The sequence below is a fragment of the Arvicola amphibius genome, chromosome X, assembly GCF_903992535.2.
Source record: "Arvicola amphibius chromosome X, mArvAmp1.2, whole genome shotgun sequence".
Taxonomy (NCBI): Eukaryota; Metazoa; Chordata; class Mammalia; order Rodentia; family Cricetidae; genus Arvicola; species Arvicola amphibius.
Genome location: NC_052065.1, coordinates 12472479 through 12496759, shown reverse-complemented (window position 1 = coordinate 12496759; position 24281 = coordinate 12472479).

Sequence of the window (24281 nt, the reverse complement as noted above, 5' to 3'; positions counted from 1 at the left end):
GAGAGACAGGGAAGAGATTCTCATCAAGAGCCTGCAGAAGGAATGCACTCCTTAGGGTGTTTTGCTTTCAGCCCACTCAGATTCTTGTCTGGCTTCTGATCTGCAAAATTACAAGACAGAAAGTGGATGTTATGAGCCATCAAGGTGGCTCGGTAGTTAAGAGTGTTTGTTGAGCAAGCCTGGGGGTGACCCGAGGTGGATCTCTGGTGCTCTTAGTGAAAGGAGAGAACACACTTCTGAAAGCTGTCTACTGACCTCTACACATATACCATGCCACATGCCTGAACACACACACACACACACATACACACACACACACACTTTCTCTCTCTCTCTCTCTCTCTCTCTCTCTCTCTCTCTGTTTCTCTCTCTCTCTCTGTTTCTCTCTCTCTCTCTCTCTCTCTCTCAACAAAACAAAACCGTGTTGCTTTAAGTCGACTGGTATGTGGTGATTGTTCTTGCGGCAATAGAAAAATGAATACAATTGCCCAGGACAATTCTGAAACAATGGCGTGTTCTTGACTAGAAGAACGAAATATTTCCAAGCCGCAGCTTTTCTGGAGCCCCTTAGATCCTCTTCAGAGATACATACAATCATGGATGGAGCACCGTTTCCCCTGATTTGTTTTGCATGGTTTGTGACTGCCCATCTCGGGCAGCTGTTTACAGAGCTCCATTTACACTTTCTATTATATTTGCCGAGAACTATATACAAAACTCTGCCGGCTGATTTAGGCTCCCTGCTTTTGCATCGGACAGGTTGTGCCAGGACTGAATGAAAAGGGAAATTCCAGCACAAGGACAAAATGGTGTTGACGAAGGAGAGGGCATTTGTTCTCTGGTGATTCCGAGGCTTTCCTGACAACGGGGATGCCATAGCTCTCTTAGATGTAAAGCTAGAAGCGAATGGCATTAAGAGAAGGAGTGAAAAATCCCAATTCTTAGGTAAACATCTGTAAAAGGATTTGGAACTGAGGAGAAGGAAGTTCTGAGGTCTACTAAAGGGAAGGAAAGGCTTTATTTACCAGCCCTGGATTGTGCTTCCTGTTGTGAAGTTCAAGGCTGTTTCATAACAGCTCTGTGGGGGAAGGGGACTGCAGTAATGAGGAAGCCGCCCTTGGTTCCTCCATATTACACAGCTAATGACCTTTGCTGTGCAGTGAAGTAGATGCGGGACCGCGACTCTTGAAGCTACTGCTAAAGCTTGCATTTCTCTTTGCAGGGATACCTCTGAGCATAAAATTGTCGACCGTGAGCACATCCTTTATTCACATGCAGGTCCTTTGCCTTTGTGCAGATTAAAAGAGTTTAAAGGGCTAAGCACCCACCAGAGACCTCCCCACACATGTGTGAGCAGTCACCACCCAGCTAGAGGCTAGAATAGTCAGGGTAATCCTTGATAAAAAAAAAAAAGAATTAGGTTTCTATTTTTCTCATCGTAGAACTTTGACACAAATGCCTTGAAAAGTGTTGTGAAGCAGATTTCCAGAGAAGCACAGCCAGGAAATGGAGAAGGAATGTTCTCAGCTTGATGGGAGACTTGATATATCCTTTTGAGAGTAAAAGATCGCGTGGTTAAGCTGGCAGGGACAATGGAAGAGATGTCCAGGGTGATAAATCTCTTTGGAGCAATGCTCAAAAAATGTAGACGTTTTCAGCAGAAGGATCCCTCAGGTGAGTGGACAGAGGTGGGGCTCTCTGATCATGCTCCATGCTCAAATTCCCATTGGCCTGTTTCCTGACTCTATGGCCTTCACTGTGTTAATTCATGCCGGTGGGTTTCAGTTTCCCTATTATAAATGGGGAAAGCAGTCATAGTTTGCCTTGCCCTTGGAAGAATTAAGAGAGGCAATATATGAACTTTGTAAACTGCACCTGGCAACATAAAATGTTCCATTACTGTTTGATTAAACAGAATGGACGCCAATTCATGGCGGAGGAGTAACAATACAGATCGGCGGATGAGACTAGAAAGCAAAGCTTGAGAGCCCAGCAACCCTCCCTCCCTTCCTCCCTCCCTCCTCCCCCATGTGAATGTTATCATTTGTACCCACCATTCAAGGTTCTTCACAGTCTCCACAGTCTTTCCCTGGCTCCAGCCTTATGAAAACCGTTTCACAGTCTTCTTTCCAGTTTCATCAGTCTCCAGGACCTTTCGTCTCCATCCTCAGACTTGTATGTTCTTGATGCTTTCAGTTTTCCAAGAAAATTATTTGAAGGGACTTCCTACTTCTTCCTTGTGTTTAAATGTTTTTGCAACCTACTCCAGAAACATAGATGGCTTCACAAACCTCCTCAACTTTGCCCCTGGGAAGTGTAGACGTGAGCCTAAATATGGGGGCACACATCTGTACTCCTAGAACGCCAGCAGCAGAGGCAGGAGGAGGAGGAGTTCAAGAACACCTTTAGTGACACAGCAAGTTCAAGACCAGATCAGACTGTACGAGGCTCGCTCTCAAAAGAGAGAGAACAAGAGAAGAAAACCAAAGCAAAACAAAAAAACATATGGCCAAACTCCCAGGCTTTCAGTATCATTTGATATGATATATCATATAAAATATGATTTGTATCTTATCACCTAAAATATCAGGGTACCACTTTTCTAGCAGCAAAAGTCTGTGCTCTTAGTGTTCCTGTATCCTATCCAGTCATCACGCCACTTCTAATGTTTGGGTACTCATCTTTCTATCAGCTCCTAAATATTCTGGGCTAGAGATTGATGCAAACTTCATATTTGCAAGGATATCTCTCAGGTTCACACTGCAGAGCCATCACTATTGAGAATTTATGCCACTCTTTGCCTGGATTCTATAGTTAGGCACACATGGAAGGCACTGTGGCCAATCACAATGAGAACTGCTGGCTGGACTCTTCTCCCACACTGTGTTCTGTCTCAATGCTGTGTTCTTAGCATCCAGCCTGCGGAACACATTGGAAGTGAAAGCACAGACCTATTTTTTTTTTTCTTGATGGGACACAGCGTACAGGGAAGTACAAAAAGGCAAAAAGAGAACAGAGATGTTTTGTTCCCTTTAATCTAAGGTTTGGTGGGTTATGGAGTCCGAAGCACACTTTGGAGATCAGTAAGTCATGTACTATTTCCTCCTTTGTGGTACTGAAGGACTTACAGCAACCAAGCTCCTTTGCAGGGAAGTACAGGAGAGTCCCCATGGTTCAGCTTGGGGCACCAAAAGAGGAAAGTATAAGGAAGGCAAGATCCTCCCCTTTGGGGATGGCTTGCAGGGCCTAGCTAAGGGCTACAGGGTGGCAAATCACATGGTGTCTACTTGGGTCTTTATTTCTTCTGAACGAAGTTCATATTGTAGGCCGAGGAAAGTCATTTCTTGAAAAGGTCACCTTATTTCCTCTCTTAGTTGCATATTATCTCAGTCTTCTAAGGCTAGATTAAACCTCTGGGGACTCATCTCAGATATAATCTCATGGTACAATTAAACAGCCCTCTTGTCAGATCATTCCTATTGTTGTGTCTTCAACAGAGGCAGGGCAATGTTAAAATGATGTTCTGTAGCGCTCTGCATTCCCAAGGAGAAAAAAAAAAAAAACATGACCAGGTAATTCCTATGGAATAATCCTTCTGTACACTGTGTGAATATATGTTGCTATAACTGGTTTAATAAACAACCTGTCTGGCCAGTACCTAAACATGATGAAGTCAGGCAGGAAATCCAAACTGAGAATGAAGGGAGGAGGAAGGGCAGAGTCAGAGGAGTTACCAGCCCACCAGAGAACGAGTCAGACACACAAAATGGGATCGAGGTAAAAGCCGCATGCCTCAGGGCAGTGCATAGTTTAATAGAAATGGATTAAGTTGCAAGAGCTACTGAGTAACAAGCCAGAGCTACTGACTGGACATTTATAATTAATAAAAGCCTCAGTGTGTTTATTTGGGAGTGGTTGTGGCACAGGAAAAACTCCACCTACAGGTCCTCTAGAAATGCCTGTCTTCTATCACTCACTATTTTTCTACCCATTAAGTTAGATCCTACTTGGTGTCAGGCATGAAGTAATGGTTCTTCCCAAAACTTTAAGAAGAAGAGGATGGGTCATAGGGCATGCATCTTCCATTCCCGACATGCTGTACATATGCTTTTCTGCCTTTCTGCAGGAACGTGGGGGCCTGCTTGCTTTGCCATTGCCGAGACTCAGAAAGCATGCTCGGTTTTCTCAAGAACCTGACACCCGGGATGTCTCGGGCCAGCAATGACAATTTTCACACATATTTTCATCCCTCCTGAGCCTCACTGGGTGTGTTAGGAAATCATTCTTTGCATGCTTTCCAAAATTATAAGGTTTCGGGTAGACTCCCAAATTATAAATCCTATTTGAATAGAATTAAAATATTTTCTCTGAAGCCCAAGACAGTGCTTCAAGCTCCAAGAGACATTTTCAGGGTTGAATCTAATTCCCCATTCAGTAAGCCCACTCCGTCCTAGCTATTTTTAATTCAGAAGAACATTGGTCTAAGAAATAGAGTCGCTTCTTGTAGGCAATATATTCAGAATTTCCACACAAACACTGACTCCCATGACAACCAAACAAACAGAGAGAAGAAAGGAGAAACTCACTATCTTGAAGCCACCCGCACGCCATAATACTTTCTGCTAAGCAGATCCTGTTTAAAATTTTATTTTTATGACTGAAATAAAGAATGACCTTGTGTTTAAAAGTTCTTCCTACTAGTCTCTCTAATTTTCCTTTAAACTTACGCGCGCGCGCATATGCACACACACGCTCAAGTACTAGGAACACACCTATAACCTCAAAACTCAGGAGGCTGAGACAGAAGGATTGTGAGGTTGAGCCCACCACAGACTGTAAAATGACATGAAGCCTGGGCTGCAAGAGTTCCGGCCTGGCCTAAATAATGAATTTAAGGGGCAAACTGGCCTGCACCAAGAATTCCTGTCCAATCAAAAAGCAAGAAAGAAATTCAAAATACCAGGCGACAAAAACAAATCCAAACCCATCAGGTTACGAAGTTTGATTGCACTGGTCTATATATCAAAGTTCATAGCCACTGTTTCCATGTGTCCTGGTCTTCCAGTATTCTTCATCCTTCTCTCTCCATGAGTGGCTCAAGTCTGGTAAAAATAGAGGCTTGCTATGACGTGTCTTCTGTTTCATTCAACCTCATTAAAGTCTTCATGTTGGAATGTGGGTGACAAATACCACAAGCAGAGCCCCTGCTCGCAGTGTGGTTTTCTTTTTTTATATGAGGTTTCCTCCATACACGCTTCTCCCTGGAGCATTTTAAAAACCGGAGTTGTGGAGGACATAATATTTTCTCCATAAATTACCACAGAATCAGTGCCTGACAGATCCACAGCTAGAGTGACTCCCAGTCAGTCCTTAGATGATTCCCTTATTCATTAGGCGTGGCTTTCAATGCCCCGGAGCTACCTTCCCTGTTATCTGAAGACACCACGCGGTGAGCAGTGGATTTTTAATTAACTCACTAATTGCGCCATGTCTCTTCTCTGCTGATGTTGTGTGTGTTTTGCTAGAAGATAAACAAGCCGTCATTTTTTTTTTTCTTCATGGAAGCTATTTTGCATAAGTGTTCCTCACAAGAATTCTCCCAGTATCCAATCATAGTAGGAGAAAGTTTGGAATAAACCATGCCCAAATAAAGGACATAGATCAGATACTACAAAAAAGAGAAGGGTAGAAGTCTCTATTGAGATGATAGAGCTGAAGAGTATTTTGAATAATGGAATGTTTATCATGCTGCAGCAAACAGTTCGAGTAAAATGTATTCCTATGTGAGACATTCTATAAAAATATTCCTAAGAATGGGACTCACTTTAAAAAAATAATAATTTTAGGATCTGAAAAAATGGCTCAATGGTGATGAGACACCTGCTGTTCTTACAGAGGACCCATAGTTCCCAGAACCCATATTAGACAGCTTGCAACTTACTGGGACTCCAGCTTCAAGTACTGGACTCACATGCGCAAACCTAGACTAATATATATACATTGTTACAATTAAAAATCGTCAAACAGGATTAATCATTTTATATCTAATACACACTGGTTGACAAGACTTCCAAAGTTGAGCAAATTTCTAATCACAAATTAATAATTGATTGAATGAAATTTATCTCACAGAATCACTTTAAATGTATCTTTCTTGTTCTAGGTGCAGGCTGAAATGGTCTAATATAAACTCATATCTGACTCCTTGTCTCTCCACTAATCTATGCATTGTTTTCCTGGAAACGTGCAGAGAAGCTGCAGAAAAATCATTCTATAAAGCATTTCTTTGATGTCACTAAATTATTCAATAGTAAGAAGGTGCATTATAAAAATGCATAGTTGAAAAACCTAGTTTTAAAATATCCTAAATGGTTCAGGATAAAGCTTTATAAATACAGTCCAGTTTTGTGAATAAATACTGTTTGTTTCAATTCCATGGTGTTTGTTATTTTGTAAAGATATTTGAGGTTGTTTAGAGCTGTTGTTTTGATTCTACTTACATATAAGATTGACTTATAAAAATGAATAAGCCAACATTCTTTTAGCAAAAAAAAGAAACCCCCAGCCCATCAGCTGTGCTAATAAGCTCTTTTAATTCTTCTATTTACACACTCAACAAGCAATTATAGAGCATATGGATTGAGCATATGTTACGGATCAACACTATGAGTAAGACGGTCCCTACCCTCAAGTTGCTCAAAGGAGCTGGAGAGACACTCGCATTCTACATGCTAAGAACTTAATAAAATACATCTACAAGTCCTAGGTAGTGGGGCATTGGAAAGGAGGGAATGATGACAGATTGAGGCATGGGGAGTGAGGTGGAAGTTTCTAGACACTAAAGATCTGTAAAATGAAATCTGAGTATGATAGGGAGTCACCCAGAGGTAGTGTGCCTCAATGTGCTGACATTTGTTCGCTCAACACCTATCATTTGAGAAAGCTGGATAAGGTCCTGGATCTTTGGTAGAACAATCAACAAGTCAACCAAGGAATGAAGAAACTTTGCTTGTCATTGTGGTTAAGTGCTACGAAGAGAATGAAGCCCAGGGATACGGCTAAGGAAGGGTACACATTTCTTTGGGGTGGTTTGAGAAAGCCTTGCTGTAGAGCTGGGACAAGGATGACAAGAGACAAGGGCCATAAGAATATAGTGTTCCAGACCAAGGGCAGCAAATGCAATGGTCCTGAGAGGACAGAGATGGCTTCCTGTGTTGCAGGAAACCTGTAGTGACCCCTGGATGGTCATGGAGAAGACTGGTCAAGCTGGCTAGAGGGTTTATATTATTGGACTCTTCCTCTTAGGGCACATGTGGCTGGTGGGAGGGTTGAAGAAGAAAAAGAATGAAGCATCTGATGGTTTGTAATAATAATGGCATAGTTTAACAAAGATGAACGGCTGGAAACTATGGCACTTCTTGTATGATTAGGTAAGAGATGCTAGACTGGTGGTCCAGCCAGATAGACAGGCCCCAAGATCAGGTAGAAGTGATGGATGAGCAAAGGATGGAAGTGGGACAGGACAGTAGAATGGGGAGTGATGGCTAAAAGGCTACCAAATAAGCACATGAAAGAAACCAGTTGACAGAGAGGAAAGTATAAAGTTCCTTGGCCTAGACCAGTGTGTAATAAGGAACAGAAAGAGGATGCTCAAGAAAACTGTGCTACGCCAGGGCATGACAGTGGAGGGTGGGGGTGGGGATGGGCGTGGTACAAGGCTGTGCATGAAAGGTCATAAGAGACCACCGAGCTTCCAAATTTACCCCTGACTTTGACTCAGTTTCCCCCCATTGGAACTGTGTTTTTCCCTCAATAAATGGTCTCCGCGTCTACTTCTAGCCACATGTCTCTTTCCAATTTCTTGTTCCAGGACTTAAGAACCTGGAAGTCACCACCCCATGAAGGCTGAGAGCCCTGGGACTGAGGAGGAGCCAGGATATTGTCTCCAGAGAGGGTGCAGAGAACAAGCCTGGATTACAGCTTGGCAGTACAGTCTGATTTCATGCTCCCTTTTGGTTTTAGGGTAACCTCTGCTCTGCCTCTGGCCACCAAAAAAGATAAGAGTAATTTAAAAGGAAACACCATGAAGGAACAACCGCTTGTTTACCTGAAATGGAAAATTCCTAGGAACAAGTCTGGCCACTGCCCATGGATTCTAAACTGGTGATGTCAATCTACCTTTGAACCCGGACGAGATCACAAGTATGACGACAGAGCTGGAGTCATTAGCCCTGGAGCATATACTCCTGTCTTCATCTTCAATTTTTTCCAGGTTTGCTTTAAGGTGTGTTCAACCTTTCAACATGGCAGCAGACAGTTGTTCTCTACAAAGTTCCTGCTTAGGAGCCATAGAATAGAATTTTTTAAATAAGAAAAGATAAAAAGGCAAAGGAGTCTTATAACGGGTAGAGCACATGCTTAGGCTTCAGATTGGACGTGACTGTGAGCAGATCTGCTAGAAACATTTCCAGCCCTCGCTTTTTTTCGGTTCCTGCTTCCACAGCAGTTTGGGCTAGTATCAGCTTTCATGGCCTGACTTCCTTACACACACTGATTCTCCCATGAAACTGCCTGTGTCTGTAAACCAGAGACTGCACTTTCGTTTCCCGGCTGCCCAGACCCAAAGAATCACACAGAAACTATATTCATTACAAGACTGTTTGCCCGATGGTTCAGGCATGTTTCTAGCTAGCTCTTACATTTGAAATCAATCCATTTCTATGAGTCTATGTATTGCCACATGGCTGTGGCTTTACTTCATTTCTAAGTGTCTTGTTTCCTCAGCTGTTGACTGGCATCTCTTTGACTCCACCTACACTCTATAGCTCTGTTCGGATTTCCTGCCTGGCTTTACTCTGCTAGGGCATTGGCCAAAATACCTTTATTCATCAGCCAATAAAAGCAACACATATACAGAAGGACATCCCACATCATGTGTCTGTGCTACAGACACATAGGGGTTGGTTCAGTCAAATCGTTGCTCAATAGAAGGGAAAGGAAATAGGCAAAACAAGGATTTGGTGTCATGTAAACACAGTCATGGACTCTTAATTGAATATATAGCCTTCTCAGCCTGTTGTTATGTAGACAGAGACTCAAGCAGCTGTCCACTGGAAAACAGAACCCTCACTTCAAAGGGGGAAAACAATGCTTGGGGTGGAGAATTGGTAGAATGCTTGCCAAGCTAGCTAGCATCCTGGACACCCAAAATTAGATTCCTAACATTACACAAAAACCAACCAAGCTTGATATCCTGTGCCTGCAATTACAGTACTCAGGAGGTGGAGGCAGGAGAATCAGTTCAAGGCCAACCCCAGATACACATCAAGTTTGAGGCCAACCTGGGATATGGGAGGCCCTAAAGTGGGAGGTAGGGAGGAGATGTTATTTTGGAGCCAAAATGAGTGACCATGACCTTAGAATGTCTATGAAACTTTCCCCAAATACCATGCTTCAATGTGATAAGCATCTTGAACTTTTAAAAATAGTTATAGAATAAAAGAAAGCCATAAATCAAGGAACCTTTCAAATACATTTGTGAACACCAGGATGGTGGGTTACAGCAAAGTAAAGAAATCTCTGCTCTGAGCTAATGAAGTCCTGGATCTTGAAGGAAATCTTACAACCACTACTTTTTAAAACTATCATAACCCTAAATTGCATTCTAAACATTTGTCCTTATACCAACAGACAAATGCAGTTGCCACCTCCCATCAAGAAAACGTCTCTTTGCAATAGATAAAGACCACTACAGAAAGCCAGAACCAAATTGCCAAGTTTTGGAGCCCAGTCCGAGTGGGTACATCTACAACATAGCTCCTATGCATGAGGCTCACAGAACATTCCAAAAGATGGTGGTAGAAAGATAGTAAGAGACGGAAGATCAGAGAGCTTGCTGAGACCATGTCTCCTAAAAATGTCAGAAGCTAAACTCACCAGCATGACTGCCTAAACATGAACCAAACAAGGACCACAACAGACATGCCAAACTAGATGAGAGAAAGCCCACGAAACCTCAGCCCTACACCAAAACCTACAGGCAGCTAAGGAATGCTGAGAGCAAGAGAAATAGTCTTCCCCAGGGAAGAGCACACCAGCTTGTTATCCAATACCAAATTGTCAACCTTGAAAAAATAATATACACAAATAATATTATATAGACTAAAAACAGGTTATATTTAGGAATATGTATAGACATAAAGACATATGTATATAATAGCAATTAAGAAATAAAGAAGCCATGAATTTGAAAGAACAAGGAGAGGTATGTATAAGAAGATTTGGGGCAAGGAAAAGAAAGGGAGAATGATGTATTTATATTATAATTAAAAAATTTTTTGCTATAGACCTCAGATGTTATCTGATGACATCCTTAATCATTGTGTTGGTAGAAGCTAGTAATCTATTAATATATTCTTAGATTTGCCTAATATTCACAAGAATGGATGTTGGATAAACACAGAGATTGGCAATAATTTCTATTAGGGAAGCTGAAGCTAACCGTAGGTGGTTGGTTTTTGGAAGTGCAACATTTCAATTTTCCACAATCAACACTCTAATCAGTTAGTTGGCCTTGTAGATTCTTTAACACACGAGGTGTGGCTTTTTTTCTAGGAATCCCAGTCTATACTAAGTCCCCTAGCATTTTGAGACTCCTCTGCATTCTTCCTGGTTGCTCAGTAGACTCCTTCACATTGACTTTCCTGCCTGGAGCTCCTCCGTAGCCAATCTGAGAGCTTGGAATTCCACAATAGGCGAGGAAAGATGAGTCTGGAGTGCTTCACGTCAAGAAATTTCCTCTCCCATCATCGATGAAGAATGGGCTACCGGCTCTCTCATAAGAGAAAGTGTGAACACCCTCCGTGATAGGAAGTGGTTTACAATGCCCTCTGGGTCTCTCTGACTCACTGAGCAAAAGACAATCTAAACTCCACCCAGTTCAGGAGCATTAACATTTTACAAAGCTAGTCCTTTCCCTACTGAATTGGGCATCTTCAAAGGTCGGAGATATAGCTCTTGTCAATGTTAAAGCACTTGCCTAGCAAACATACGACACTGGATTCAATTCTCAGCACTGAAAGAACACCCACAGCACTGAAAAAAAAAAAAAACAAAAACAAAAACCACAGCAACGAAATCAACTAAATGGGAATGAGCACCATTAGACATTTCAGCGAGGGATGCTATCTTGAGAGACCTGTGTTGCCCATTTTAGTATTTTGTAAGGAGGGGATTCATTCTTTTTTTTTTCCTGGTCACATTTCATGCAAATCATTATCATTGAACTGAAGGCTAGTCCGTGTCTGGCTCAGTTCCACAATGAACATGAGCAGTTGGTTAAGACACGTGAAAGACAATCCTTCTCGTAGGCTGGCAACCAGGAGGAATAAATGGCTTCCTCTGTCTTGGCCACATTGAGGGGAGAGCCTGGGTTGGCAGAAAATAACTTGCTCCACCCTTCCATTTTAGCTTCGTTCAAAACCTTCGTTTTTACAATCAAGAGAGGGTTAGGGACATAGCTCAGTTGATAGAGTGCTTGCTTGATATGTTTGAAGCTTTGGGTTCCATGCCACACATCACATAATTTGGGCATGCGCACTATATAGTGAGTCTGAGGCCAGCCTTGGTACAGGAGGCCCTGCTAGAAAAATGAACAAAAAATAACAAAAAGATACACAAGGAACAGTACAGCAGTTAAGACTCCATCTCACAGTCTTCTGCAGATCATAATGTAGCGAATTCTAGGAAAAGGATGGACAGGGGAGGATGTCCTTCTGATACAGAAATAGTGTAGAAAGCCATTTTTCTCTATAAAGTCAATTCAGTGGGAGTTGCCGCTTTCCCATCTGAGAAGTGCTATTTAGATTGCTAGGAAGCTAGGGATTCGAAAACCGACCTAAACACATCTTTGCTTCATTTGGACACAAGTCAACTTCTGTATAAGAAAGCTGTAAAATAAAATCCATGACCTAAATATAGAAACCTGGGTATTTCCATATAAACCAACAGACTTCCACATTGCTTAGATAAAACACAAGTAATTCAATGTCTACCATGACCCAGCGATATTCTGAGCAATTAGATTGGCAGCAGTACAGGATATGGTCAGCAGGACAGCTTCAGGGCTATCTATTTATCTCCAACAAAACCCCAGAGGCTTAGTAACATATTCAAGTGGCAAGGCATAAAACGCAAACTTCCAAACAAGACCGCCCCCAAACACCAGCAAAACTGCAGATGCAATTCAGAAGAACCTCTGCTCAGCCGTGTGGTGGTGTCATGTGCACTTAATCCCAGCAGGAAGACCTCTGTAAATTCAAGGGCAGCCTGCCTGGTTTACAAGAGTTAGTTCCAGGACAGGCTCCAAAGCTACAGAGAAAGCCTGTCTCAAAAAAAAAGAAAAACTCAAACAGACAGAGAACCTATGCTCAAATAGGGTTGGAGTTCTGTGGTGAAGCATTTGCCTCATATGCACAAATCCCTGGCTTTATTCAATATGCTCAAATAAATAAAAGACAATAGTGGCCACATAAAATAATATGGTCAAAATAAAAGAGAACCCAAGATCTTCCCAAAGGCAAACAGTTGATAGCCTGTTACCATAGAGAATCCAGGAGACCATTATCCAAGGTTGGACACAAGTCATTTGTGACGTTTTAATAAAATATGGCTTGCTATCAATAAAGTTCTGTGCTTTCGTAAATGTAGATTGGTATTATATCAGCCCCATTTTAAAGGTGTTCCAAGAACCATCAGCAATCTTGCTGTCTAAAAGAAGGCAAGACCAGAACTCATACCTAATACCTAGGCCTTTAGTGTGTCAAGATTATATAGTCTCCTTAGCAGTCATTCCTTCCCTGGGCTCGCTAAGTAAAAATGATTTTACACATAATTTTTTTAAGTAAGGGCGGGGTATAGCTCAGTTGACAGAACATCTCCCTCACATACAGAAATTCCTGGGTTAGATCCCCAGCATCACATAAAACCAAGGCTTTAAGCCTAGAACCCCAGCACAGCAGGAGGATCAGAAATTTAAGGCTCTCAGTTACTTTGCAAGTTCAGGGCCAAGCTCCATGAAACCATATATGGAGAAAATAAAAGAGAAGAGAAGAGAGGAGAGGAGGGGAGGGGAGGGGAGGGGAGGGGAGGGGAAAAAGAAGAGCAAAATGACAAGGGTTAGGGGTGTAGCTTTGTTGGTAGAGTACTGGTCTAGCACACACGAAGTCCTTGGTTTAATTCCCAGATCCATATAAACTGGGCATAGTGATACATGCCTGTAACCCAAGATCTTAAAAGGTTAAAGAAGGAGGATAAGAAGTCCAAAGTTTTTCTTGGCTATATAGAAAGTTTCAGGTCATCCTGGGACACATGGCACCTGTATCCCAGTGTGAAGCAGGTGCTTGGAGAGTAGCTTATTTGGGGATGTCCTTGTCTAACACGCATGCAGCCCTGGGTTCCATCACTAGAACCACGTAAACAGAGTATGCTGATGCATGCCTATAGTCCCAGCACTTAAGAGATGGAAGTAGGATGAAGGGAAGTTTAAGGTCATCCTCAGCTACGTGAGACCTGTCTCTAAAGAAAAAAAATGCAGCAAGATGGGGAAAGAGAAGCAAATGACAAATGTCTATCAGCCATCGATATTTTACTTTTCTTTTTGTGTTGGTTAATTGCGATAAACAACTTTGTGGAAATTACAGTTACCATGGAAAAGCACCTTTGGACAAGTTTGTGAAGAGTTTTCCAGATTAGGTTCATTGAGGCAGGAAGACCCACTCTAAATTGATGTGGGAGGGTCTTCTGTTTTAATAAAGAAACTGCCTTGGCCAGCCCTTAGGTGGGTGGAGTAGACAGAACAGGAAGAAGGAAGTGAGGTAGATGGCTCAGTCAGATGCCATGCAGCCAGCCACCAGGTCAGAAATGCTGAATCTTTCCCGGTAAGACACCACTCATGGTGTTACACAGATTATTAGATATGGGTTAGTCAAGATGTGAGTAAGAGGCTGAAAATAATGGGCCAGGCAGTCTTTAAAAGAATACAGTTTCTGTGTAATTATTTCGGGTGTAAAGCTAACCATGCGGGAATCCGGCCCACAGCTCCTCACTACACTAAATGTATCTATGTCTCTGGGCTGAGGTGGAATAAGGGATGGAAAAGTCATCCATACATTCACTGCGGTTTGGTTTGGTTCCGAGACAGGGTTTCGGAACTCACTGGAACTCACTGGCTCTGTTGACCTATCTGTCCTCAAACTCAGAGAGATCCACCTGCCTCTGCCTCCCTAGTGCTGGGATTATAGGTGTGCGCCACCACCGTGCAGCTCTCTCTGGTTTTGATTGTGGATACAATATGACTAGCAACCTGACACTACTGTTGCCAGAACTTCTAGCTAGGTTGCACTGTGCTTTCAAACTGTGAGCTAAAACCAAGCCTCCCTTCCTTAAGCTGCTTTCGTTGGGTTTATTGTCACAGCAACATGAGCACCAACCAATACACTGCTCCTAAAATAAAAGCTCCGAATGTGTCCATGACACGCACAAAAATACTTTGTGACACCAATATATCACATGCAGTCTTGATAACTTGGGATGGAATCCTGATACACATCACAGAGAAAAGAAAAATGAGACCCAAAATAGCCAGTTCAACTGCCCATTGGGTTCTCAGGATAGTTTTTGATTGAGGCATTAAAATGTACTGTTTTTAATATATTTTCAGCTATATTGAGACAAAAATGATATACAAGAAGTGACATATATTTAAAATATGTGCTAGAATGAGTAAGAACCAGAATGATCATTGGTGGAGAAGTGACCATTGACCTTTCTCTCTCTCCTTCCTCCCTCCAAAAGGGTTGAGACCCTCTCTATACTCTGCTACTATTTCTTGTCTCTCTATCTGTTCTCGGTCCTCCAAAACCTCTATGATTAATTTTGGTCATCTAGTGGCTAGCTCCTCTGATTCAAAGCAAATTTCTTGTCAATCTTGGGAGCATCAGAATGCAATCAAAATATCACACAATAGTTAGACTGTTAGAAAGTGCCAGGTAAGATTTGGAAGCAAAGAAATAGGTTAATAACTACCGGATGTCATTCTAATGATGCGGCTCGGATTCCAAAAGGTTCACACAAATTGGAATGAATGTAGACTTTGGTGTGTTTTTCTCAAATTCCTAAAGGCCCCATGGAGATCCACTTTCAACAAGATTTAAAAAAGAGAAACCAAACTGCTGTGAATGATCAGCACTTAAGGAATGAGGTCATCCTTCCCCTGGAAATCCCCTTCCTCTTCTCACATCTATTGGGGGGCATGGTTTTGTTTTATTTTGTATTGTTTTGTTTTTTCAAGACACGGTTTCTTTGTGTAACAACTCTGGCTGTCCTGAAATTCACACTGTAGACATGGCTGGCCCCGAACTCCCTGAGATCTGCCTACCTCTGCCTCCCAAATGCTGAGATTAAAGGTGTGCTCCACTGCCATCGGCATGTATTGGGTTTTTGTGTCCACCTGGAGAAAGGCCAAAGGGTAAATACTAGTCTCCTCCCTCCACTGAAAAATGAAGCCAGGATTTTACACTGGGATTAACACCTTCTGAGTATTTATAGATCAGCGCCTTGTGCAGGTAATGCCCTGTTCTGGTTGAGCCACAGACCTGCCAGGAAGGTGTGTGCACTTCATCTGTTCCAAGCATTCATTGCTTTGATTTGGGGAAAGAGCTACAATAAAGGCAGAATAAACTAGACCTTCACTTCACTAAGGTAAACGCCTCCTATAATGTTGAGGAAACAGAGCCCCAAACCTATAACCAAAGAAGGTTTGGACACTTACCTCTTGGTGGCTTTAAAAGGGCACAGATTTGAGAGACTGTAACCAGATCCTTTCTGTTGAACAAAGGAATGGCAACCTGTTTGCCCACCCTCAGTCCTTCTCCTCACAGTGATCTGGACCCTCTCCAAGATTCCCTGTTCCCGGTGCTTAGTCAAAGGAAAGGCAGGACTGACAGAAGCAGTGGAGCGTGAGACATGGGGTTAATTCAGGAAAACGCCTGGGAACTGCCTATTCCAACCTGCTCAGAGATTCCTCTAGCAACGACTGTCAGAGAAGTCTGAGATGTAGAAATGCAGTTTTGTTGCTGTTGTTGTTGGTTTGTTTTTAGAAAGGAACCTTCAACCACCGTGTTCTTAATTAAGTATCTTTTAAGAAGAGTGGTTTCAGAGTAACTTATTCATTTATTAAATATTTTGTCTGTCTCATCCTCCTCTCTGTCTCTCTCTGTGTCTCTGTCTCTGTCTCTGTCTCTGTCTCTGTCTCTCTCTCTCTGAGTGTGTGCATGTATCCCTTTCTACAGGTGGGCCTGGGAGTTGAACTTGAGTCACCAGGCTTGGCAGCAGGCAATGATCCGCTGAGATATTTCCCTGGCTCTTCAGAATCATTTGAAACATAAAACTATGGGTATCCCATTAAAAAAAAAAGGATTATTTTTTGTTGACTATTGAATTACCTTTTTTTTTCTGCTATTGGGAATCGAACCTAGGTCCCTGTGCATGCCAAGAAAGTACTTAAACAAAAAGCTCCTATCTAGTCTTTTTTTTCCCCCTAAACAGGGTCTCATGAAATTATCCAGGCAGGCCTAGAATTTGCAGTTCTCCGACCTCGGCCTCCAGAGTAGCTGAGATTACAAGTTTGTGCCACCAGGCCATGCTTGTTATGACGTGCTCACATTCTGCAGCGCATACAGAGTGCAGAGACACTGTGACAGTGGTGGGCTGGGGGTGAGAGCACAATCTCCACTTCCTGGCCATTAGGGATTATAGAAACTACAATTCCAAATACCAGGCCTGAGGGAGAATTTTACTATATGGAAATTATACCTTCCTATATAACTTGCTGAAAAAGGAAAGCATGCTATCCATGTCCTGGCTTGCATTCACTTCTGCCAGACTCAGAAGCTGGGGGCTTTTCGCACTCTGCTTCTCAGAAGCCATATTGCCACTCCTGCAATTTCTTGGTCTTCTCCCATTGTATTTGAGGAGAAAGCTGCAGGCTGAGTAAACCGCGTAGCACAAAAGCCTTAGCCATGTGACTGGAAAGAAAGGCCCCCTCAGTTCTGAGCTTGCCAGGACGGGTCAGAAGCTTCTGTGGAATCAATCACTCTCCGTTGGTGGAGGGCGTCATATCCCCAACCAGTTCCTGCCTGGGCTGGAGAAGACAAAACCAAACTGTTCAGCAGTGATGGGAAAGGGGCGTTTGGTGCTCTCATTGGCTTCCTGGCTAATTATAACGTGTTAATGACATTCAAAGGAAACCCGTCTCCCTCAGAGATCTGCAAAGAAGGGAGGGCGACAGAAGGTGAGCCAAAGAAAAGACTAGGGACCTCAAAAGAAACACGGAGCAAAGCCACTAACTGCCAAAAGAGAAACTAGTTTTAATTTATAAAAGAAACAAGACACCCACCCCAGTAACTTAGAAAACCAGCACACGATGAAATTGGAACTCATCATGGCTGGTGTTTGAAATTCCAAGACATGTTACTGCAAACTATTTCTCAAATTATAAATGGATAGAGTAGGAGGCAGGCTTTTTTAAATGTCCGTATTAAACATGTACACTGGAAATACAGACAATATTTGTAGAAAGAATCGGGAACCAAGAAGCGATTAGAAACAATAAGGTTATTAGCTTCGAACGGTCACAGGAAATGTCCTAGCACCTGGAGTCTTTCTTCATTAAGCTGCCTAGGAACAAGATCAATACAATATTTAGGCTGCCCTTTGTGAATATTCTTTTTCCTTGTAGACATGGTCTGGCTATGTGGCCTAGGCTGACTTTGAACCCACGATCATTTGATCTCAGCCTCCCAAGTTTTAAACCGCACATTTCTGCTGCCATACCTAGCATTATGAATCTTTTAATTAAAAATTATATTGTATTTTATTTATTTGTGTGTGTGTGTGTGTGTGTGTGTGTGTGTGTCTGTGTGTGTGTGTGTGTGGAGATGAAAGGACAGATTCAGGAGTTGCTTCTCTCTTACTATGTGAGTCCTGGGTATTGACCTCATGTCTTCAGGCTTAGCATCAAATGCCTTTACCCACTAAGCATCTCATTAGCTATATTCTGAAAGTCTTAATGGATTTTGTTCCAGTGGTTAAAAAAAATTAAATTTAATAGCTTAAAAATTCTCATTGAGGGTGGAAGTGTGTTCGTAAAGACAAATGAGCTGCTTTTTTCCCCCATATGCCCTGCGTGCACACCAGAGATGAAGTGTAGGGATCAGAAGGTGTGTGACCTTTTGGAACAAGGTAGTTCAGAGAATTTCTTTAGGACCACCTCCTCCAAAGAAAGGAAGAGGGCTTCTCATTTCTATGACCCGCCTTGAGAAGGAGTTCAGGGTCATCTTCTCTTCTGTGCAGAGAAAAGAGGATGGGCTGGGGGAAGGCCACAAGGGGACTCTGCTTCTGGGGTGGTGGTGGTGGGGGGGTCTTCATTGTCTTCAGGTGTAAGCACTGTGCGTGATGAAGAAGCATGCATTGACCAGGCCTGTTTTCTTCCTTAACGCTTGCATCTGTGCTTGACTCTCGGTCCGTCAGAGCTTGCCAAAGGAAGGAACTCATTTGCGACAAATCACGTACATACACTGATTCGGTAACTTGGCACTCTTTTAAGTGGTTACATTTAGTTGTTCATTTAGGTTTGAGTCAGGGTCTCAGATACTCCAGCCTGGCCTCCTGCTTTCTCTGTAGCTCCAGGTCCATAATGGAACTCCAGGTCCAGGCTCTAGTCTCTGTGGGCAGCCCCACCCATGCACACACACACACACACACACACACACACACACCCTACACATGCATACACATAATGAAAAAAAATAGTGGTTCAGCCGTCACTGTTTGGACCCTAGCTCCTTGGAATTGAGTGCACTTCATTCTTGTCCCTTTCCATTTACTCACATTATATGGTACATGATTCTGTAGTGATCCTTCAAAGTGAAAGACCTGTCCAAAAAAAAATCGATGGCAGGGGCCTGAGCCAGACAGAATGTTCTGGAAAGAGTTACCCTATCGTTTTCTGCAACTAGGACATGCTTCACCCTGGCACTGAATCTACAATCATATAAACTGGATTACTTTATGGAGACACACAGAGCGGGAAAACCTTATTCGGAGTCACCAAAAGCACTCTGTTTTTGAATACCCCGCTTCATTTTCCACACCTGCTCAACCCGCTCTCATCATAGAGAACCTCCCAGCAACAAGTGCTCGTGCCACTGCCTACACTTTCACTTGTCTGGCCTCCAGAAAAATCTTGGAGTCCAGAGCATAATAGAGCCAAGTGTCTTTGGCATCCAAGAGGATTCAAGGACTTACTTCATGAAGAGAAAACAAACAACCAGAATCCCCTTAGCTGAGCGCCCAGGCCCATTTCCTGTGTCAGGAAATGGCTCAAAACCTCATTCTCCTTTCTAGAATAGCAAAGCCTAGGAGGGATTTGAAACATGCTAGATCTTTTCTGTTCTACTGAGGATGAGACCAGTGCACATACAGAACTGTGTGCAGCCTAGCCTCAGGGAGCAGAAATCATCATGCCCACAATTCTTCCTTTATTTCTGCACACACACACACACACACACACACACACACACACGCAGCCTGCTTCTCTGCCTGCTTCTTTCTTAGAGAATACTTTGACACTCCAGGTCACTGTGTTTCTCAGAGTTTCCTCCTCCAACACTAGCTCCTGTCTCAGGTTCATGCGCAGCCCAGTCCCAGCCACCTCAGAGGATCTGAAATCCCCTAAGTGTGTCTACAGAGGGAAGACCCATTGTGAATGTGAGTGTCCTAGTCCTTGGGGTAGGCTCTCAGACTGAATAAAGAGGAGAAAGTCAGCTGAACACCAGCATTCTTCCGTCTCTACTTCCTGACAGTGGGCACAGTGTGACCAGCAGCTTCGTGCACACTCCTTCATTCACACCGCCTTCCCTAACACTCTCTTCTCTAGCTGCAAACAAGAACAACAACAACCTTTTCTTTTCCTAAGTCGGTTTTGGCAGCCATTTTGTCCCAGCAATGAGAAAAGTCACCAATCTACTGGCTGGTGAGACCAGGGTATTTCCCTTGCTGGGGCGGATGCTAGCACCCGTTCACAAGGCCACCCACCTTCATAGCCCTGTGTTCTCAGAACACAGAAGGAACCTATTTCTCACACTAACCAGCAACAGCAAGTCCCCACTTCACCACATTCTTTTGGTGCTCAAGGAAGCCAGTGAAACATCTTGGGCAATTGGAAGCCATCATTGCCTCAGATTTCCTTCTATTTTGAGCTTCAGCTACGTACAGTTATGACAAATTGCTGAAGGCTCTGTGCAGCTACTGGCATTGCTTTCTAGCCCATCTGGAGAAATACAGTTTACTAATGCTTCATCAAGGACTTTAGTTGGAAGTATTATATCTCAGGCCCTGGTTGCCACGGAAAACACACACACACACACACACACACACACACACACACCACAGCTAATGGTATACAGCTAAGAATTCAATGCTGTGTTTTTCCCCCTCTGAGAGAATGACACATCAAGGAACAATTCCCCATCAAAGTGGGATTTGATGTCACGTGGAGACAAATGAGGATTGCAGAATGACTTCCTTAATGTAACCAGCAAGAAAGGAACCAAAAAGGATTAGGCATTGTTTGATAGGAACAAGACACTTTTTTTTCAGGACCCCAAAGTCGGAGTTAGAACAATGCTGCCCCCCCCCCAACACTTCCTAAATTTTCAGAGGAGCCAACTGATCTCTTTTCCTGGCAGGAGAATTCTTAAACTCTCTCAGAAAGAAGCAACTTTGTCCTTCTGTATACAAATCTTCAAGCCTCCATAAAGGGAAGAAGTCTGGCTGAAGCTAGTGTGGGGGAGGAAACAAGGGGATTTGAAAATGCATTTTTCACATGGGTTTTGTGAGCTAACCGAAGCGATCAGAGTGAACATGGGCCCTGTAAGTTTTTCTTTCTTGCCCTCGCTAGAGGTTATCTACAAAGCCCACAGGAAATGTGTGTAAGCAAATTTCAATGCTATTTCTCAAGAATGATCAGGTTCAGTACAGTAATTTAGAGACTTGGCTGCTAACAATGGTAAGCCTAACCTACTCACACCCCCAACAACCAACTCAAGCCTGCGATGTGAACTGGCAAGCTAGCATGAATGAATTCTACTTACAAAGGCAGAAAGGACAGTATTTTAAAAAAAAAAAGTTCATTCTCCCAAGCTCAGTTTGATTTACAAAAGACTGAGGCACAGGAAGTTGGATATGTGTGTGATAAGCAAGGACAGGAGGAGCATCCCTAATCTGAAAATTCAGCATCTGAGACTGTTCAAATTCTAAAATTTTTTGAGCACCGATATTAGAAAAACTGCCCATCTCACCTATGAAGGGACACTAAAAATTCTGTATAAAATTATGCTCAGTCTCTGTGTATATGGTTATATGTCAAACAAAAATAAATTTCATGATTAGAATCAGGCTCTAACCCCCAAAAGTATATTGTTGGGTATATGCACCTATTTCAAATTCTGAAGAAAAAACATCTCAAATCAAAAACACATTTGGTCCCAATCATTTTGCATAAGGGACACTTAATCTTTATGTTAGAATATAGGGGGTGAGACCCTGAGTATTTTATAAAGAATTCTATTGATTTTGCTGAAGGTTTGATGTTTTTGATAATAAAACATGAGGAAAACACACACACACACACAAATCACACCCTGTTGTTGTCCGAGTTAGTGACTTAAGCTTCAACAGCCAAAATGCTGAGCTTTTGCAGGTGATTCATAGTCCATGTGAGAGAGTCTCATCCAATAATCCTCCAGATGTTTAAATGCTTTTTGTTCATTTACATTTCGATGTTCTCTACAATCCCGATATTTTAGCAAATGTGTTTTGCTAGAAAAAAATAAAAATAAAAAAATTTAAAAACTTTTTTCCTGAAAAAATATATAAAAGGTATATATATATATATATATATATATATATTCTTTTTATGTATATAAAAGGTTAGCAGACATGATGGTACATACCTAAAATTTAGTACTCTAGAGGAAGACATCCTAGGTTACAAAGATGGAGAAAAAGAACAAACAGACAGTACCCTATGTCTCAGAAAGACTCTCCTGCCTTACTCACTATGGAAACTGGAGCAGGACTCTTCCTAATGGGCTTGTGGGGAGTCTCTCAGACTACATTACAATGCCCTTAGCACAGGAACAGAGTCTCAGCCGATTGTGACATCCAGGACGTAGTGGCCTGCTGGCAAGTGTTTCCTTGTCTATGATTGGATTTGCTGTATTGACCTGTAGAGAGGTAGATCCAAGATCTGCACTGCCTGGCTTGATGCTTGGAAACCTGACGAGAAGCAATGAGGTAATGAAGAAAAGACAGAGACAGACACAGACACAGAAAAGTTGGGGTCAGATGGACTGCTCACTCTGATGGAGTGCCACTACTTACCACACAGCCCTGACCCTCAGAGCTGCATTTATTATGAACAGCACAGAGGGAGGAGCTACCTAGTTTAGTAGGAGGTGTTTATAGACCAGCAGTCTAGGGTGGTAAACATCCTGGAGAAGGAGGAGGAGGATGCACTTGTTAGTTTTTGCACACACTGCTCGATCTTTTAGAGACATTTGTACTTGCACATACTGTCAGCATTCAAGCTCAGACCAGAGGAAGGCTTTGCCAGTTTCCCATGGGTTTGAAGCACTAATCCTTGACATGACAGTGACCATGTCAACAATACACATTCATTGAGGACTTCGTCCACTCTTTACACATTTAAGGCTTCCTCCGCTCCCCACGTCAGCATATGGCAAAGTTAAGCACCAATCACTGAGAATGAAATGGTGGTTTGGAGCAGGAACCGCTCTCTAACTTGGCATTCCCTGGACTCCCTCAGTGATTCCAAACCATGCCTATGCTGCTGGTCTACCCACGCAGCTCCTGATGGACTGTTGTTTTGTGGCAGGATGTTAAACTCTCTTGGGCGCGAAAAGCATCTGGAACATCTGGGTTACAGATCTACAGGCCCGCGGTTTCATTTTCACTTGCTTTTGATTTTCACTTCATTTGATTCTCAAGAGCATCTGACAGTGGTTCTCAACCTCCCCAATACTGCCATCCTTGAATGCAGCTCCTCATGTTGTGGGGACCCCAACCAGAAAATTGTTCTTGTTGCCACTTTGTAACTAACTGCATGTTATGAATTGTAATGTAAATATCTGATAGGCAGGATATCTGATATTCAACCCCTGTGAAAGGATCATTTGACCCCTAAAGGGGTTGCGAGCCAGAGGTTGAGAATTACTGATCTACTACATTTGTAGTGTACAAAATTATCGTGTAAGTCTGTTTTCACCTGGCAGGGTTTTTGTTTTTTTAACTTCCCAAGAGACAATTGACATGCCTAGAGACATTTTGGGTTGTCACACAGGGGAGTGGATGCTATTGGCTTCTAGCGGTAAAGGTCAAGGGTGCTATATGCTGCCAAAAAGTCCTACAGTAAACAAACAGAACATCACCACCCCCCTCCACACACACACACACAGTTTATCCCTGGCTGAATTTTTAGCTCAATTGGTAGAGCGCTTGCCTAGCATGCTCAAAGTTTGACCCCAAACACTGCATAAAACTTGTATAGCAGTGCACACCTGTAATTCCAGCACTTAGAAGGTAGAGGAAAAAAGAATCACAAGTTCAAGGTCATTGTCTAGTATAGAGTTAGTCCAAAGCCAGCCTGGGCTTTATAAGACACTATGACAAAAAAAAGAAAAGAAAAAAACAAAAAGAAAAAGGAAGGAAGAGAGAAAGAGAAAGAAAGAAAGAAAGAAAGAAAGAAAGAAAGAAAGAAAGAAGAAAGAAAGGGAGAGAGAGAGAGAGAGAGAGAGAGAGAGAGAGAGAGAGAGAGAGAGAGAAGGTCTGATTTCATAAACCCATAGTGCTGAGTCTGAGGCACCTGAGTCCACAGCAGCTTTCAGATTAGCTGGATTAGCTGGGGTTTCTAGGGCTGGGGATGAAGTTTAGTGGTAGAGGTCTTGCCTACCACACATAATGCACAGGATTTGATGACCAGCATCTCCAGAAACATATTCACAAAGATGGGTCTAGGTTTCTTGGCCAAAGTAAATCCTTTGCTTCTGCTTGTCTAGACACATGGTGTCTGTGCTCAGCACTCAGATAAACAGCTACACGCCCAGGTATTCCAGAGGACATTTGAGTCAACTATTGATGTT